Source organism: Oncorhynchus nerka, linkage group LG17 (genome assembly GCF_034236695.1).
Source record: "Oncorhynchus nerka isolate Pitt River linkage group LG17, Oner_Uvic_2.0, whole genome shotgun sequence".
NCBI lineage: Eukaryota > Metazoa > Chordata > Actinopteri > Salmoniformes > Salmonidae > Oncorhynchus > Oncorhynchus nerka.
In genome coordinates this window covers 30440318-30457055 of record NC_088412.1, presented here as the reverse complement: position 1 = coordinate 30457055, position 16738 = coordinate 30440318, and the positions used below count along the sequence as shown (strand labels likewise).

Genomic DNA, 16738 nt, shown 5'->3' with positions numbered 1-16738 from the left:
TAAAAGTAAAGAAAAGTAGCACCTGTGTGTGTGTAACAATGTGTGTGTATTTATGTGTGTGGATAGTGTGCATATATCCAGCCAGTGCAGGTAGTCACTGCAGACCACATGTAACCATGCCAGCCTAGGACGTCCACATACGGCTTCTTCACCAGCAGAATCGTCTGAGACCAGCCTCCTGGACAGCTGATGAAACTGTGGGTTTGCACAACCGAAGAATTTCTGCACAAACGGTCAGAAACCGTCTCAGGGAAGTTCATCTGCGTGCTCGTTGTCCTCACCAGGGTCTTAACCTTACGGGAGTTTGGTGTTGTAACCAACGTCAGTGGGCAAATGCTCATCTTCGATGGCCACTTGCATGCTGGAGAAGTGTGCTATTCATGGATGAATCCCGGTTTCAACTGTACCGGGCAGATGGCATGTATAACGTTGTGTGGGTGACCGGTTTGCTAATGTCAACATTGTATTTGTGTTTATTAATGATTCCCATTAGCTGCTGCCAAGGCAGCAGCTACTCTTTCTGGGGTCCAGCAACATTAAGGCAGTTATACACAATTAAAAATACTACATGACATGACATTTCATAATACTTTCCCAAATACATTTAGTGTTTTCCCTTGGACCACTACTCCACTATCACATATTTACAATACAACATCCATGTGTATGTGTGTGTGTGTAGAGTACATGTCTTGTGTGTCTGTGCCAGTGTTTGTGTTTCTTCACAGTCCCCACTGTTCTATAAGGTGTATTTTTATCTGTTTTTTAAATCAAATTTTACTGCTTGCATTAGTTACTTGATGTGGTCATGTCTCTATGTAGTACTGTGCGCCTCCCATAGTCTGTTCTGGATTTGGGGAATGTGAAGATACCTCTGGTGGCATGTCTTGTGGGGTATGCGTGGGTGTCGGAGCTGTGCCAGTAGTTCAAACAGATAGCTCACTATATTCAACATATCAATACCTCTCACAAATAACATCTCTCCTCCACTTTGAGCCAGGAGAGACTGACATGCATATTATTAATGTTAGCTCTCTGTGTACATCCAAGGGCCAGCCGTGCTGCCCTTTTCTGAGCCAATTGCAATTTTCCTAAGTCCCTCTTAGTGCACTGAACAGTAGTCCAGGCGCGACAAAACTAGGGCCAAAACTAGGGCCTGTAGGACCTGCCTTGTTGATAGTGCTGTTAAGAATGCAGAGCATCGCTTTATTATGGACAGACTTTTCCCCATCCTAGAAACTGTTGTATCAATATGTTTTGACCATGACCGTTTACAATCCAGGGTTACTCAAAGCAGTTTAGTCTCCTCAACTTGCTAAATTTCCACATTATTCATTACACGATTTAGTTGAGGTTTAGGGTTTAGTGAATGATTTTTCCCAAATACAATGCTTTTAGTTTTTGAAATATTTAGGACTAACATATCCTTGCCACCCATTCTGAAACTAATGCAGCTCTTTGTTCAGTGTTGGCATGTTGTTAGTAAAGATTGAAAAATGTAAGGGGCCTAGACAGCTGCCCTGGGGATTTTGTTGGAGAGACTTCCATTAATGAATACCCTCTGTGTTCTGTTAGACAGGTAACTCTTTATTCACAATATAGCAGGGGGTGTAAAGCCATAACACATGCATTTTTCCAGCAACAGACTATGATCGATGTCAAAAGCCACACTGAATCTAACAAAACAGCCCCACAATCTTCTTATCATTAATTTAACTCAGCCAATCTTCAGTCACTTGTGTGCTGAAGTACTGTGCTTATTGAATGTCCTTCCCTATAAGCATGCTGAAAGTCTGTTGTCAATTTGTTTACTGTGAAATAGTATTGTATCTGGTCAAACACCATTTTTTCCTATAGTTTACTAAGGGTTGGTAACAGGCTAATTGGTTGGCTATTTGAGACAGTAAAGGGGGCTTTAATATTGTTAGGTAGGGGGAATAAATTTTGCTTCCCTTCATGCTTGAGGGCACACATTTTCTAAGTAGGCTTAAATTGAAGTTATGGCATATAGGAGTCGCAATATAATTCACTATTTTCCTCAGTAATTTTTCATCCAAGTTGTCAGACCCCGGTGGCTTGTCATTGTTGATAGACCAAAATAATTTTAACCTCTTCCACACTTACTTTACAGAATTCAAAATTACAATGCTTGTCTCATAATTTGGTCAGATATACTTGGCTGCATAGTGTCAGTGTCTGTTGCTGGCATGTCATGCCTAAGTTTGCTAATCTTGCCAATTTAAAAAATCGTTAAAGTAGTTGGCAATATCAGTGGGTTTTGTGATGAATGAGCCATCTGATTCAATGAATGATGGAGCGGAGTTTGCCTTTTTGCCCAAAACTTCATTTAAGGTGCTCCATAGCTTTTTACTATCATTCTTTGTCATTTATCTTTGTTTTATAATGTAGTTTCTTCTTCTTTTTATTCAGTTTAGTCACGATTTCTTAATTTGCAGTATGTTTGCCAATCGATTGTACAGCCAGAATTACTTGTCATTTCTTTTTCCGCATCCCTCTCAACCATACCATTTTTCAATTCCGCATCAATCCACTGGGATTTAACAGTTTTTACAGTCATTTTCTTAATGGATGCATACTTATTAGTAACTGAGATAAGCAGATTCATAAATGTGTCTAGTGCAGCGTATGGTTGCTTGTCATTACACACAACGGACCAACAAATATTCTTTACATCAACAACATAGGAATCACTACAATACTACTGTTAAAGCAAATTTCTGCAGTATTAGTAAAGATGTGATCAATACATGTTGATGATTTCATTCCTGTGCTGTTTGTAACTACCCTGGTAGTCTGACTGATAACATGAACCAGGTTGCAGACACTAGTTACAGTTTGAAACTCTCTCTTGAGTGGGCAGCCTGATGAAAGCCAGTCAATATTTAAATCACCCAAAAATATACCTCTCTACTGATATCACATACATTACTTGGGGCAATGATAAGTCATTGTTTCAATGCAGCCTTATATTGCTGTGAAAGGATCCAGAAACTCAAATGACTTCGGTGGATCCCCATTCTCCTTGAAATATGAGCTTTATTTCCAGAAGGTATCAAAATTGTCAATGAAAGTTGTGAATGGTACGGGCAGGCATAAGATACGGACAACGAACACAATTGCATTTTATCGATGACAATTTTAATGTACAGAGATGACGAAATCCTGAGGACCATTGTCATGCCATTCATCCGCCACAATCACCTCATGTTTCAGCATGATAAAGCACGGCCCCATGTTGCAAGGATCTGTACACAATTCCTGGAAGCTGAAAAGGTCCCAGTTCTTCCATGGCCTGTATAGTCACCAGACATGTCACCCATTGAGCATGTTTGGGATGCTCTGGATCAACATGTACGACAGCGTGTTCCAGTTCCCGCTAATATCCAGCAACTTTGCACACCCATTGAAGAGGAGTGGGACAACATTCCACAGGCCACAATCAAACGCCTGATCAACTCTATTTGACAGAGATGTGTCGGGCTGCATGAGGCAAATGGTGGTCACACTAGATATTGACTGGTTTTTCAGATCCACGCCCCTAATAGATATCTGTGACCCATAAATGCATATCTGTATTCTCAGTCATGTGAAATCCATAGGTTAGGGTGTAACTAATTTATTTCAAATGACTGATTTCCTTATGTGAACTGTAACTCAGTAAAATCTTTGAACTTGTTGCATGTTGGTTTATATTCTTCTCCAGTATATATATTCCCAAACTGTTTTGACAGCAATAATTAGCAAGGAAGAGCAGCAATAATTGAGCGGCACTGCATAAAGTATACAGTGGGGAGAACAAGTATTTGATACACTGCCGATTTTGCAGGTTTTCCTACTTACAAAGCATGTAGAGGTCTGTCATTTTTATCATAGGTACAATTCAACTGTGAGAGACGGAATCTAAAACAAAAATCCAGAAAATTACATTGTATGATTTTTAAGTAATTAATTTGCATTTTATTGCATGACATAAGTATTTGATCACCTACCAACCAGTAAGAATTCTGGCTCTCACAGACCTGTTAGATGTTCTTTAAGAAGCCCCCCTGTTCTCCACTCATTACCTGTATTAACTGCACCTGTTTGAACTCGTTACCTGTATAAAAGACACCTGTCCACACACTCAATCAAACAGATTCCAACCTCTCCACAATGGCCAAGACCAGAGAGCTGTGTAAGGACATCAGGGGTCAAATTCTAGACCTACACAAGGCTGGGATGGGCTACAGGACAATATGCAAGCAGCTTGGTGAGAAGGCAACAACTGTTGGCACAATTATTAGAAAAAATAAAAAGTTCAAGATGACGGTCAATCACCCACGGTCTGGGGCTCCATGCAAGATCTCAGCTCGTGGGGCATCAATGATCATGAGGAAGGTGAGGGATCAGCCCAGAACTACACGGCAGGACCTGGTCAATGACCTGAAGAGAGCTGGGACCACAGTCTCAAAGAAAACCATTAGTAACACACTACGCCGTCATGGATTAAAGTCCTGCATCGAACGCAAGGTCACCCTGCTCAAGCCAGTGCATGTCCAGGCCCGTCTGAAGTTTGCCAATGACCATCTGGATGATCCAGAGGAGGAATGGGAGAAGGTCATGTGGTCTGATGAGACAAAAATAGAGCTTTTTGGTCTAAACTCCACTCGCCGTGTTTGGAGGAAGAAGAAGGATGAGTACAACCCCAAGAATACCATCGCAACCGTGAAGCATGGAGGTGGAAACATCATTCTTTGGGGATGCTTTTCTGCAAAGGGGACAGGACGACTGCACCGTATTGAGGGGAGGATGGATGGGGCCATGTATTGCAAGATCTTGGCCAACAACCTCCTTCCCTCAGTAAGAGCATTGAAGATGGGTCGTGAATGGGTCTTCCAGCATGACAATGACCCGAAACACACAGCCAGGGCAACTAAGGAGTGGCTCCGTAAGAAGCATCTCAAGGTCCTGGAGTGGCCTAGCCAGTCTCCAGACCTGAACCCAATAGAAAATCTTTGGAGGGACCTGAAAGTCTGTATTGCCCAGCTACAGCCCCGAAACCTGAAGGATCTGGAGAAGGTCTGTATGGAGGAGTGGGCCAAAATCCCTGCTGCAGTGTGTGTAAACCTGGTCAAGAACTACAGGAAACGTATGATCTAATTGCAAACAAAGGTTTCTGTACCAAATATTAAGTTCTGCTTTTATGAAGTATAAAATACTTATGTCCTGCAATAAAATGCTAATTAATTACTTAAAAATCATACAATGTGATTTTCTGGATTTTTGTTTTAGATTCCGTCTCTCACAGTTGAAGTGTAACTATGATACAAATTACAGACCTCTACATGCTTTGTAAGTAGGAAAACCTGCAAAATCGGCAGTGTATCAAATACTTGTTCTCCCCACTGTATGTGTAATCTGTCATATAAATGGAGGTGTGGAATGATAATTCACAACTCATATTTAAAGACTCACTTAGGACTATATTGAAAAATAAAAACTAACTCTGTATGAAAAGAGAGTGTTGGAAAGCCTGCCCAACACCTCTAACAGAGAAACCACTCCAACAGAGGATTTCAAAGCTTATTTGTATGCCTCCTGAACCGCCACACATTTTCAGGTTTAAAATCTGACTGAAAACAGCAAATCTCTACTCATAAACCTGGACTGACACATTGAGATACAAAAGAAGATTGATTCCCTGATTCAGTTGGCATGGTAATGGATATTAGCTACTAAAGCAGAACTGTCTATGTTTCAGTATAATGTACAGGGCATTTGGAAATGTGATTTTATTGTCTGTAAAACCCAGATGAAGTTTCTATTGAACACTATGTTGCTGATTCACAGCAGTTCTGTTGACAAGAGGTTGTGGGGAGTCAACTACAGAGGTCCTCAAATATCAAAACATCTAGACACATTGGTGAGAGGAGGGAAGGGCGAGGGATACAGAAAGAGAGTGACTTTTTGGAAATTAAGACATTTTGGTTATAAAAAATAATAAAAAAAGATTTAGTCCGGCAATCCCCAAAATTACAGCAATGTTCTGAGAACACTTTATACACTTTCCTAATCATGTACACAGCACTTTTTTATGGATATAAATGACTCACACATTAATTTGACATTATGGTGATAAATGTTTTGACACAATGCCCGCTTAATCAACCACACCAATGTGTCGGAGGAAACACTGTACACCTTGTAAGCGTGCATGCGCCCGGCCCGGCACAGGAGTTGCTAGAGCGCTATGGGACAAGGAAATCTCGGCCTGCCAAACCGGGCGACGCTGAGCCAATTGTGCGCTGCCTAATGGGTCTCCCAGTCACAGCCAGCTGTGACACAGCCTGGGATCGAACCCGGGTCTGTAGGGACCACCGGGTCTGTAGGGACGCACAGGTCTGTAGGGACGCACTGCGATGTAGTGCCTTAGACCGCTGCGCCACTTGGGAGGCCCCTGCAAATGGATTTTAACAAACAATTGGTTCCCCACAAAAGCCCTCCATTGAATTTCAAAATCCCGATCGAACCAAAAAGTTTACCCACCCCTGATATAGAGGATATCACTTTTACTTTGTCTCCTTGCTTTTTTACTTTTTGTTCTTCTCCCAGCTTTGGATGTCTCATCCTGCAAAACAATAAAGGAAAATAACACTGAATAAATGAGTCAAAAGAGAAGAGTTTCGAAGAGCACCACTTCATTACGAAGAGAGAAAACATATAGTATTCATCGACAACCAGTGAGTTGTTCACCCTGTTGTCAGTGTATCAGATTTCTATGCTTTCAGTGTACAGTCGTGGCCAAAACTTTGAGAATGATATTTATTTTCACAAAGTCTGTTGCCTCAGTGTCTTTAGATATTTTTGTCAGATGTTACTATGGAATACTGAAGCATAATTACAAGCATTTCATATGTGTCAAGGGCTTTTATTGACAATTACATGAAGTTGATGCAAAGAGTCAATATTTGCAGTGTTGACCCTTCTTTTTCAAGACCTCTGCAATCCACCCTGGCATGCTGTCAATTAACTTCTGGACCACATCCTGACTGATGGCAGCCCATTCTTGCATAATCAATGCTTGGAGTTTGAAAGAATTTGTGGGGTTTTGTTTGTCCACCCACCTCTTGAGGATTGACCACAAGTTCTCAATGGGATTAAGGTCTGGGGAGTTTCCTGGCCATGGACCCAAAATATCGATGTTTTGTTCCCCGAGCCACTTAGTTATCACTTTTGCCTTATGGTAAGGTGCTCCATCATGCTGGAAACGTCATTGTTCGTCACCAAACTGATCCTGGATGGTTGGGAAAAGTTGCTCTCAGAGGATGTGTTGGTACCATTCTTTATTCATGGCTGTGTTCTTAGGCAAAATTGTGAGTGAGCCCACTCCCTTGGCTGAGAAGCAACCCCACACATGAATGGTCTCAGTATGCTTTAATGTTGGCATGACACAGGACTGATGATAGGGCTCACCAAGCTTTTTTCCGGATACTCCAAACAATTGGAAATTTGATTCATCAGAGAAAATGACTATCCCAGTCCTCAGCAGTCCAATCCCTGTACCTTTTGCAGAATATCAGTCTGTCCCTGTCATTTTTCCTGGAGAGATGTGGCTTCTTTGCTGCCCTTCTTGACACCAGGCCATCCTCCAAAAGTCTTTGCCTCACTGTGCATGCAGATGGACTCACACCTGCCTGCTGCCATTCCTGAGCAAGCTCTGTACTGGTGGTGCCCCGATCCCGCAGCTGAATCAACTTTAGAAGACGGTCCTGTTGCTTGCTGGACTTCTTGGGCGTCCTGAAGCGTTCTTCACAACAATTGAACCGCTCTCGAAGTTCTTGATGATCTAATAAATGGTTGATTTAGGTGCAATCTTACTGGCAGCAACATCCTTGCCTGTGAAGCCCTTTTGTGCAAAGCAATGATGACGGCACGTGTTTCCTTGCAGGTAACCATGTTTGACAGAGGAAGAACAGCTGGTCCTTTTGTGGCAGGGCTGAAATGCAGTGGAAATGTTTTTTGGGGATTCAGTTCATTTGCATGGCAAAGAGGGACTTTGCAATTAATTGCAATTCATCTGATCACTCTTCATAACATTCTGGACTATATGCAAATTGCCATCATACAAACTGAGGCAGCAGACTTTGAAAATGTATATTTGTGTCATTCTCAAAACTTTTGACCACGACTGTAGTTGCATAGCAAATGGCTATCCACGTTTCACATTACTACGCATATTTCTCTGATCTGAATCTGGAAATGAGAAATCGTTCAATATTCCACAAGAAGACCAAATTGGGGAAAAGGGGAAAGGGGATACCTAGTCAGTTGCACAGCTGAACGCATTCAACCGGAATGCAATCAACCGAAAATGTGTCTTCCGCATTTAACCCAACCCCTCTGAATCAGAGAGGTGCGGGGGGGCTGCCTTAATCAACGTCCACATCATCGGCGCCTGTGGAGCAGTTGTTGTTGGGGGTTAACTGCCTTGCTCAAGGGCAGAACGACCATTGGTTTACTCACTACCGAAACAAAAGTGCACCCATATTCTAGCTAAAACTATGTCTATTTTGCTCTCTCCTCAGAGTTAGCTATATCAGCTGTTAGTTTATTTGCACCCCTTGTATGGAACAGTCTACAGAGTTCTCTACAACTGGATGTACTGATGCCGCTTGGGCAGTTCAACATGCATATTGGGGACCTCTTATGAGGAATGTGATTTTTAATTTGTTTCTCAAGTGTGTATGTGATTTTGTATTCTATTGTACTTTTGTGTGCATGCAGGGCTCCCCTGAGAAAGAGACATTGATCTCAATTGTTAAAATAAAGGTAAAATAAAAATTGACTGAAGCCTCATGTCATGTTCCCTGCTAAGCTCACTTTGTACAGCTAAACCGGTGATCATTTCAATGTACTGATTGTTAATCAGCCAACCACTTCACAGCGTAGTAAAATGATATAGTTCAATCCTGAAATTTGCAATAAGCATACTTGGTAATTTATCAAAATAAATTGGAGCCAAATCTAGCCTTCTATGAAAAGGGGTAACAATAAGGTCACATTAGGCAACCTATTTGCAAGCTTTACTGCCCCAATGCATGACCATGGTTGTGAAAGGCATGTCCTCCCCCCTTTCTTAGAAGTATGATGTTGTTTCAGGAACACATTTCTGGGTCTGAACAGATTCAAAACACTGGTTTATTCCCTTTCAAGATGTTTTAGTCAGCTCTGTCAGAACAGGTACTTGCCTGGAAACCCGCCTAGAAGACCAGCATCCTGGAATCGCCTCTTCACGTTTGACATTAAGACTGGTGTTTGCGGGTACTATTTCATGAAGCTGCCAGTTGAGGACGTGTGAGGTGTCTGTTTATCAAACTAGACACTAATGTACTTGTCCTCTTGCTCAGTTGTGCACCAGGGCATCCCCCTCCTCTTTCTATTCTGGTTCGAGCCATTTTGCGCTGTTCTGTGACGGGAGTAGTACACAGCGTTGTATGAGATCTTGAGTTTCTTGGCAATTTCTCACATGGAATAGCCTTCATTTTTCAGAACAAGAATTGACTTACGTGTTTCAGAAGAAAGTTCTTTGTTTCATTTTCAGCCTGTAATCGAACCCACAAATGCTGATGCTCCAGATACTCAACTAGTCTAAAGAAGGACAGTTTTATTGCTTCTTTAATCAGAACAACAGTCTTCAGCTGTGCTAACATAATTGCAAAAGGGTTTCCTAATGATCAATTAGACTTTTAAAATGATAAACTTGGATAAGCTAACACAACATGCCACTGGAACACAGGAGTGATGGTTGCTGATAATGGGCCCTCTACACCTATGTAGATACAGTGGGGCAAAAAAGTATTTAGTCAGCCACCAATTGTGCAAGTTCTCCCACTTAAAAAGATGAGAGAGGCCTGTAACTTTCATCATAGGTACACTTCAACTATGACAGACAAAATGAGAAAAAAAAATCCAGAAAATCACATTGTAGGAATTTTATGAATTTATTTGCAAATTATGGTGGAAAATAAGTATTTTGGCTTCATAATACAGTTTCTTATTTTTGTTGAGTTCAGTCACATAATTTCTCACTTTGCAGTAAGTCAGCCAGTCAGATTTATTAGCTACTCCTTTTGCGCCATCTCTTTCAACCATAGTTGTTCAATTCCTCATCAATCCATGGGGCCTTAACAGTTCTTACAGTCAGTTTCTTAACAGGTGCATGCTTATCAATAATTGGAAGAAGCAATTTCATAAATGCATCAAGTGCAGAGTCTGGATGTTCCAATAAATATTTTTAAAATCATCCACATAAGAGTCACATCAAAATCTTTTGTAGGTTCTCTTATACATTATTTTAGGCCCAGCTATTTGGAACTTTGGCTTTCCTGGATATAGCCACTATATTGTGATCACTGCATCCAATGGATACGGATACAGCTTTAGAACAAAGTTCTACAGTATTAGTGATCAGTACATGTGGATGATCTTGTTCCTGTAGTGTTTGTAAACACCCTGGTAGGTTGATTAATAACCTGAACCAGGTTACAGGCACTGGTTACAGTTAGAAGCGTCCTCTTGAGCGGACAGCTTGATGAAAACCAGTCAATATTCAGGTCCCCAAGAAAGTAGACCTCTTTGCTTACATCACATACACTATCGAGCATTTCACACATATTTAGATACTGACTTTTTGCACCTCACCAAAAGAAAATGCTTTAGATGTGCCAGGTTAAACTGCAACCACAACACTTCAATAACACTTGACATAAGCTCTTCTCTAAGCATTACGGGAATATGGCTCTGGATATACAGTATACAGCAACACCTCCTCCATAAGCATTCCTGTCTCTTCTATAGGTGTTATATCCTTGCATTCCTACTGCTGTATCATCAAATGAATTATCTAAATGAGTCTCAGAAAGGGCTAATATACAGTTTCAGTCAGAAATGTGGACACACCTACTCAAGGGTTTTTCTTTATTTTTACTATTTTCTACATTGTAGAATAATAGTGAAGACATCAAAACTATGAAATAACACATATGGAATCATGTAGCAAGCAAAAAAAGTGTTAAACTAATCCAAATATATTTGATATTAGAGATTCTTCAAAGTAGCCACCCTTTGCCTTGATGACAGCTTTGCACACTCTAGGCATTCTCTCAACCAGCTTCACCTGGAATGCTTTTCCAACACTCTTGAAGAAGTTCCCACATATGCTGAGCACTTGTTGGCTGCTTTTCCTTCACTCTGCGGTCCAACTCATCCCAAACCATGTCAATTGGGTTGAGGTCGGGTAATTGTGGAGGCCAGGTCGTCTGGCCTCCACAATCATCGAGCTAACCCTGGGAGAACTGCAAACTGTTCTTTAATTAATCTTGAAGGTTGTACAGTTGTCTCAAATAAAACTGTGAAGGACCTCTGTGTTACTCTGGATCCTGATAGCTCTTTTGACAATCATATCAATAATTTTTCAAGGGCAGCTTTTCTCCATCTTCCTAACATTGCATAGAATCTGGCACTTTTTGTTAAAAAATGATGCAGAAAAGCTAATCCATACTTTTGTCACTTCTAGATTAGACTACTGCAATGCTCTACTCTCTGGCTACTCGGATAAAGCACTAAATATATTTCAGTTACTGATAAATACAGCTGCTAGAATCTTGACTACAACCCCAAAATTGTATCATATTACCCCAGTGCTAGCCTCTCTACACTGGCTTCCTGTTAAGGCTAGAGCTGACTTCAAGGTTTTAGTGCTAACCTACAAAGCATTACATGGACTTGCTCCATACATACATATCTCTCCGATATGGTCCTGCCGTACATACCTTCAAATATGCTATGGTCACAAGACGCAGGCCTCCTTATTGTCCTTAGAATTTTTAAGCAAACAGCTGGAGACAGGGCTTTCTCCCATAGAGCTCCCTTTTTATGGAATGGTCTGCCTATCCATATGGGAGTCTTTACTGAAGACTCATCTCTGCTGATGTAAAAAGGGCTTTATAAATGCATTTGATATGGCTGTGGGCTACACTAGTTTATTTAGCAGAAAAAGTGTGCTTACAATTCTGTGGTATTATTTTATATAATTTTATAGTATGATGAATTAATTTGAACATAGCTGAATGAAATAGAAAGGATATTTTCTCCAAACGATTTCCAAGGGACTGCACACATGCGGCTCCATTGAGCGGTGAACAAAGAAACAGGTCCTCCTATATGCTTCATTTAGAGTTATTTATGCAACTTTAGTTGTGATAATCGTTAGGCTCTATGTTTTGATTTGTAATACATTCTAAGGATGCATGATGTGACTAATGATTTTTTGAAAGTGTCATGACTGTCCTGTGAGTGTTCAAATAAGTCAGATCAGCTTTGTAATGAATAACTTCAACCAGACCCTCTCTCCACCGCAGAGGGGGATGAGGGAACTGGTGGGGGTTAACACCTCACACCCTGTCGTAAATCAAGGACAGAACATTCAGCGCTCTCCCTCTCCAAATTTACCAGAGGAATGTGCCTTTGTGTCACATGCTTTTTACAGCTGAAATGCTAGCACATTCTAAAGCGAATACTGGAACAATATTTCTAACATAGAACGTGGGGAATGGTCAAAAGCGGTCTAAAGAAAACTAATGTCATATTGTGTGTTATTTTGTGATGTCATTAAAAATATTATAAAAGGAAATACTGTCATTTGAAAACTATACATACTACATGTACAATGTTTCCATCCTCTACGTTGTGCATGCTATATGAAAAATTCTGAAAGTTTTTTTTGTTAAGAGAGGGATGTGATTTTAGAAACTATAAGAGGAAATTGTTTCTATAACTTTGTACAAGTAAGTAGTCACTGCCTCCTTGAGTGAGGTCAGAGAGCGTATCAGAACAAACTGTATGAAATGATGGATAAAGTATCTAGAAAAGCGAATTGAATTGGAAACATTCTACTACTCTTTTTAAACCACCATAGTACGCTACCCTCACCACCCCACTGGGAAACATCGACACAACTGGCTTGCCTATCTTTAAAAGAAGCATCTTCCAGACTGAATGGAAGGAGAAATAACTTGTAGTTCTGTTAAGGACTACACGACAAGTCATCGGATACTGGACGATGCCAGAGGAGAACAACAGAGAAACCCCTTTTGGACAATCGGAGCCTTACACACGTGCCGCGAAAAGGCCCAACCCACTTTCCAAGGCGGCCAAGTTAGGAGAGATACACAGCAAACCCAAGGCATTTTCACATAAATACATTCATGATTTCTTACTCCAAGCGGGCGTCGGTTCATGTGCAAAGAACAAGTGAGAGTAGTTTCTAAATGTACCACCGTTATGTCTCCCTCTCTCTCTCCATGTCTTTTGTAACAAGCTGCCGTATTGTTGTCAGTCGGCTAGGGACCTGTTTCTAATGTACTAAGTTTGTATGTTCATCTTGTGTTACCATTTAGTCAGCTAGTAAATAAATAATTGAACCAATTTGTGTAGTACTGAATCATAAGTAAGGCTTGGGTTTTTGCAGATGCAGGGTTATGATATGATATGAGGTCATGATTAATAAGTTGACTGTTTATGGATGTGATAGGTAAAGAATTTGGGAGATGGTAACTCTTTAAAGAACCACTCTCGTGGTGCTCCAAATCCCAATGAGTTAATTGTTACATGATTAATTTAATCGAGTAACAATTAAAACATAGTTAGTTGATTAGATAAATAACAGTCTTCAGATTAATGAAAGTAAAGTCACGACAAAGGGCATGAGCTCTGCTTTGTTTCTTGTGCAACAACATGATTAGGCCTAAAAAACATCAAAAGCACTAGCCTACGTCAATCTACTATCCCCCATAGTACAAAAGTTGACCTATTCTATTGGTCAACTTTTCATTCTGTGCGAGAAAGAAATATTCCAAACATACTCTGGACAGTTGTGGGATGCGATAGATCCCAAATTAATACTACCACTAGCATCAAAACATTTTTTTAAAAGCAATGAGGCTTATGCAACACATCAGAACGTTTAGCTTAAAATGGTGAATAAAATATTTGGCTATTTCTTCACATTATAAGTGTGGCAAAGCGCACATGGCAGTAGGCTTTAAGCGCAAATGTTCCAAAATGCAATCAATTAGCGGGAGAACACTGTTCTGAAAAGTGACAGCAAATGCTACTATGCATGTAATGCTTTATTATAAAGGTCAATTTTTTATGGTGAAAAAAGATGCAAAAAAAGCCATGCACTGTTTCTTGTCTTACTGCACAAGCTGGACCCCACACTTAACAAGTGATAGGATAATATTGTCACCCTTCAGACTATTCTTGATGTAATAATGTCTTTACAAATGCTAAATAATATAATGTATGTTTAAAATGAGTTTAGATATATAATGACAATAGTCATGCACCTGTCTCAGAACAATACATGCCATCTATGCACTTAAATAGTGGATGGAGTACGCTTTTCCCATGATTCATTTTCATGCCAGCCAGGTAGGCTATACTCCTGTTGTAAAGCGAAGCAATGTGCTTCATATTAAGAAAGTTGAGAAATAAATATAGTAGGCCTAGCCTATAGAAAGCTGATGGGATCCTCCTCTTTTTAATAGAGGCCATCAAAACTCTTGTTTTCTAATGCAATTGCATAACCTATAGAAATGTTGAGCAACATGAGCTCATGGGATCTCATTAAGTATTTGATTTGATTTTTGAGAACATTTGCATTGATGTCAGAGTGATTAGAGGGACAATAAAGTGCTGAGTACCAGGCAGTTAGCAAGTTTGGTAGGCTACTAATGACCATCAGCAGCCTCAGAGTTTGGAGAAGCCTAGTTATGTGACTAAACGTTCACATGGAATTTGACTGCGGTCATAACTCGTGACCACCGGTGTGGCAGCAAGACGGTCACAGTAACAGCCCTAGCTGTAAGCACTGCACACCATTTGTGTGCACGTTCTGGCACGAAGCCCAGCGCGCCAGCAACTGTGCCACAAAAGTATGCTCCTGAGTCGAGATCCACGTTTGTAAAACCAGGGCCGTTACACAACTCCATCCTTTCAAAGAGCGAGTCCTCGCGCTAGGCTATAGGAGAAGACATTGGATGCTGTTTCATCTCATGGCAGTATTGTTTGGGCTGGGATTTGGGTCTAGTGTGTAGTAAATGGTAAATGCTTCCACTCCCCTACTTATATGTAAGATATTAAGTGGCACTCTGCCACTACTCCATAATACTGTACATGACCTCTGGTTTGCGATTGAATGGTTCTTATCATTCTGCACTCTAAAACAATAACAGAGAAGCAGTCATAAAGGCGGATAAACACACTGTGATCTGGAGGATCTGAAGGAGTTATGCATCATTTCCTTCAGAGACACACAAGTCCTTGTCGTGGCTAAGGGTTTTACATATTAATAACAGCAATAATGACTACAAAGTGTGAAGTTGGACACCATCTTCAATTGGTTATTTGCCCAACTGTTATTGTTATAAAAACTGTTATAAAAAATAATACATGTTCTGAATGAACTGTTTTTTGTTTAAGTAGATAATTCAATCAAAACCAAACAATGAGAGTATTTTCCCCAGCTCTTTCTGATGCACCTTTAAAGTACTGACTACAGACCAGAGGAACAATAGAGTGCCAGCATCTTCAAACCTGAGCGTAATCAATGATGACAATCCTGACACCTGTTTCAAAGTCCTCATTTGCACAGAAATGAGGGGAAACAGAACAACAACCAGTTTATCTCAGAGTAGAACATCTAATACACTCTGACCTGGTCTCATCCCAATTTTCCATAAATAGCATTTGTTTCAGATACGGAGAGGGGAAAGTTTTCATTCAACTTTCAGATTAGTGTCTTTGTATATGCTGCTTTTCTCAAAAGCTTCCAACAACGAGTAACACAAAAACAATTCCCCATCAAGCTTGATATTAGAAACAAATATTTAAACTTACATTTTCCCATGAAACTCAAACAGCTTTCAAGGCATTGTTCAACATTCAGACTGAAGTCACTGAACTTATATACTTTAGTGTGGACTTGTGCCAAACTTGGACACATTAGTAATAGGGAGAGAGTGTGTATCACTGCAGAGGATGTGTATCCCTCCTGGACCAGGATGTTTCTGGCAGAGTTGTTGATGTGTTTGAAATGGTCTGGACCCAGCAGAATCCCTCCATACCAGCGAGACAACCACCTTCTGCACATCCAGGATCTGAGGTGGGACAACAGAGTGGTGTTGGCACAGTGGGAATAGCATTGGCACATGATTTACAGTGCATTCCGAAAGTATTCAGAACCCTTGACTTTTTCCACATTTTGTTACGTTACAGCCTTATTCTAAAATTGATTTAATATTTTTCCCCCGCTCAATCTACAAACAAAACACCGCAATGACAAAGTAAAAACATTTTTTTTGCAAACATGTCTAAAAAACTGTTTTCGTTTTGTCATTATGGGGTATCGTGTGTAGATTGATGAGGAAAATGTTTAATTGAATCCATTTTGGAATAAGGCTGTGACGTAACAAAATGTGGAAAAAGAATGCACTGTATATGTGTGGAAGTTGATGATTGTGTGTGCTTGTGCTCTGTTGTTAGGACAACATAGGTTTGACATAGACACAACGAGGGCTGGGGAAAAAATCACATCATCAAATGACAGATATTAATTACATATAATGGCTGTTTGGAGAAAGATATGAAAACCGCTGTTAAGCAATAAACAGAAGGA

At 40.4% G+C, this 16738-nt stretch overlaps 1 long non-coding RNA gene across 1 annotated transcript in view; it reads right to left on the bottom strand.

The window, feature by feature from the left end:
• Positions 1-9982: 9982 nt before the first annotated feature.
• The window catches only part of LOC115145047 (uncharacterized), a 63005-nt gene continuing 56249 nt past the window's right edge, over positions 9983-16738 (bottom strand). Inside the window, exon 4 of the long non-coding RNA XR_010459430.1 lies at positions 9983-16220. This is a non-coding gene — a long non-coding RNA (uncharacterized LOC115145047). The remainder of the gene's footprint in view (positions 16221-16738) is intronic.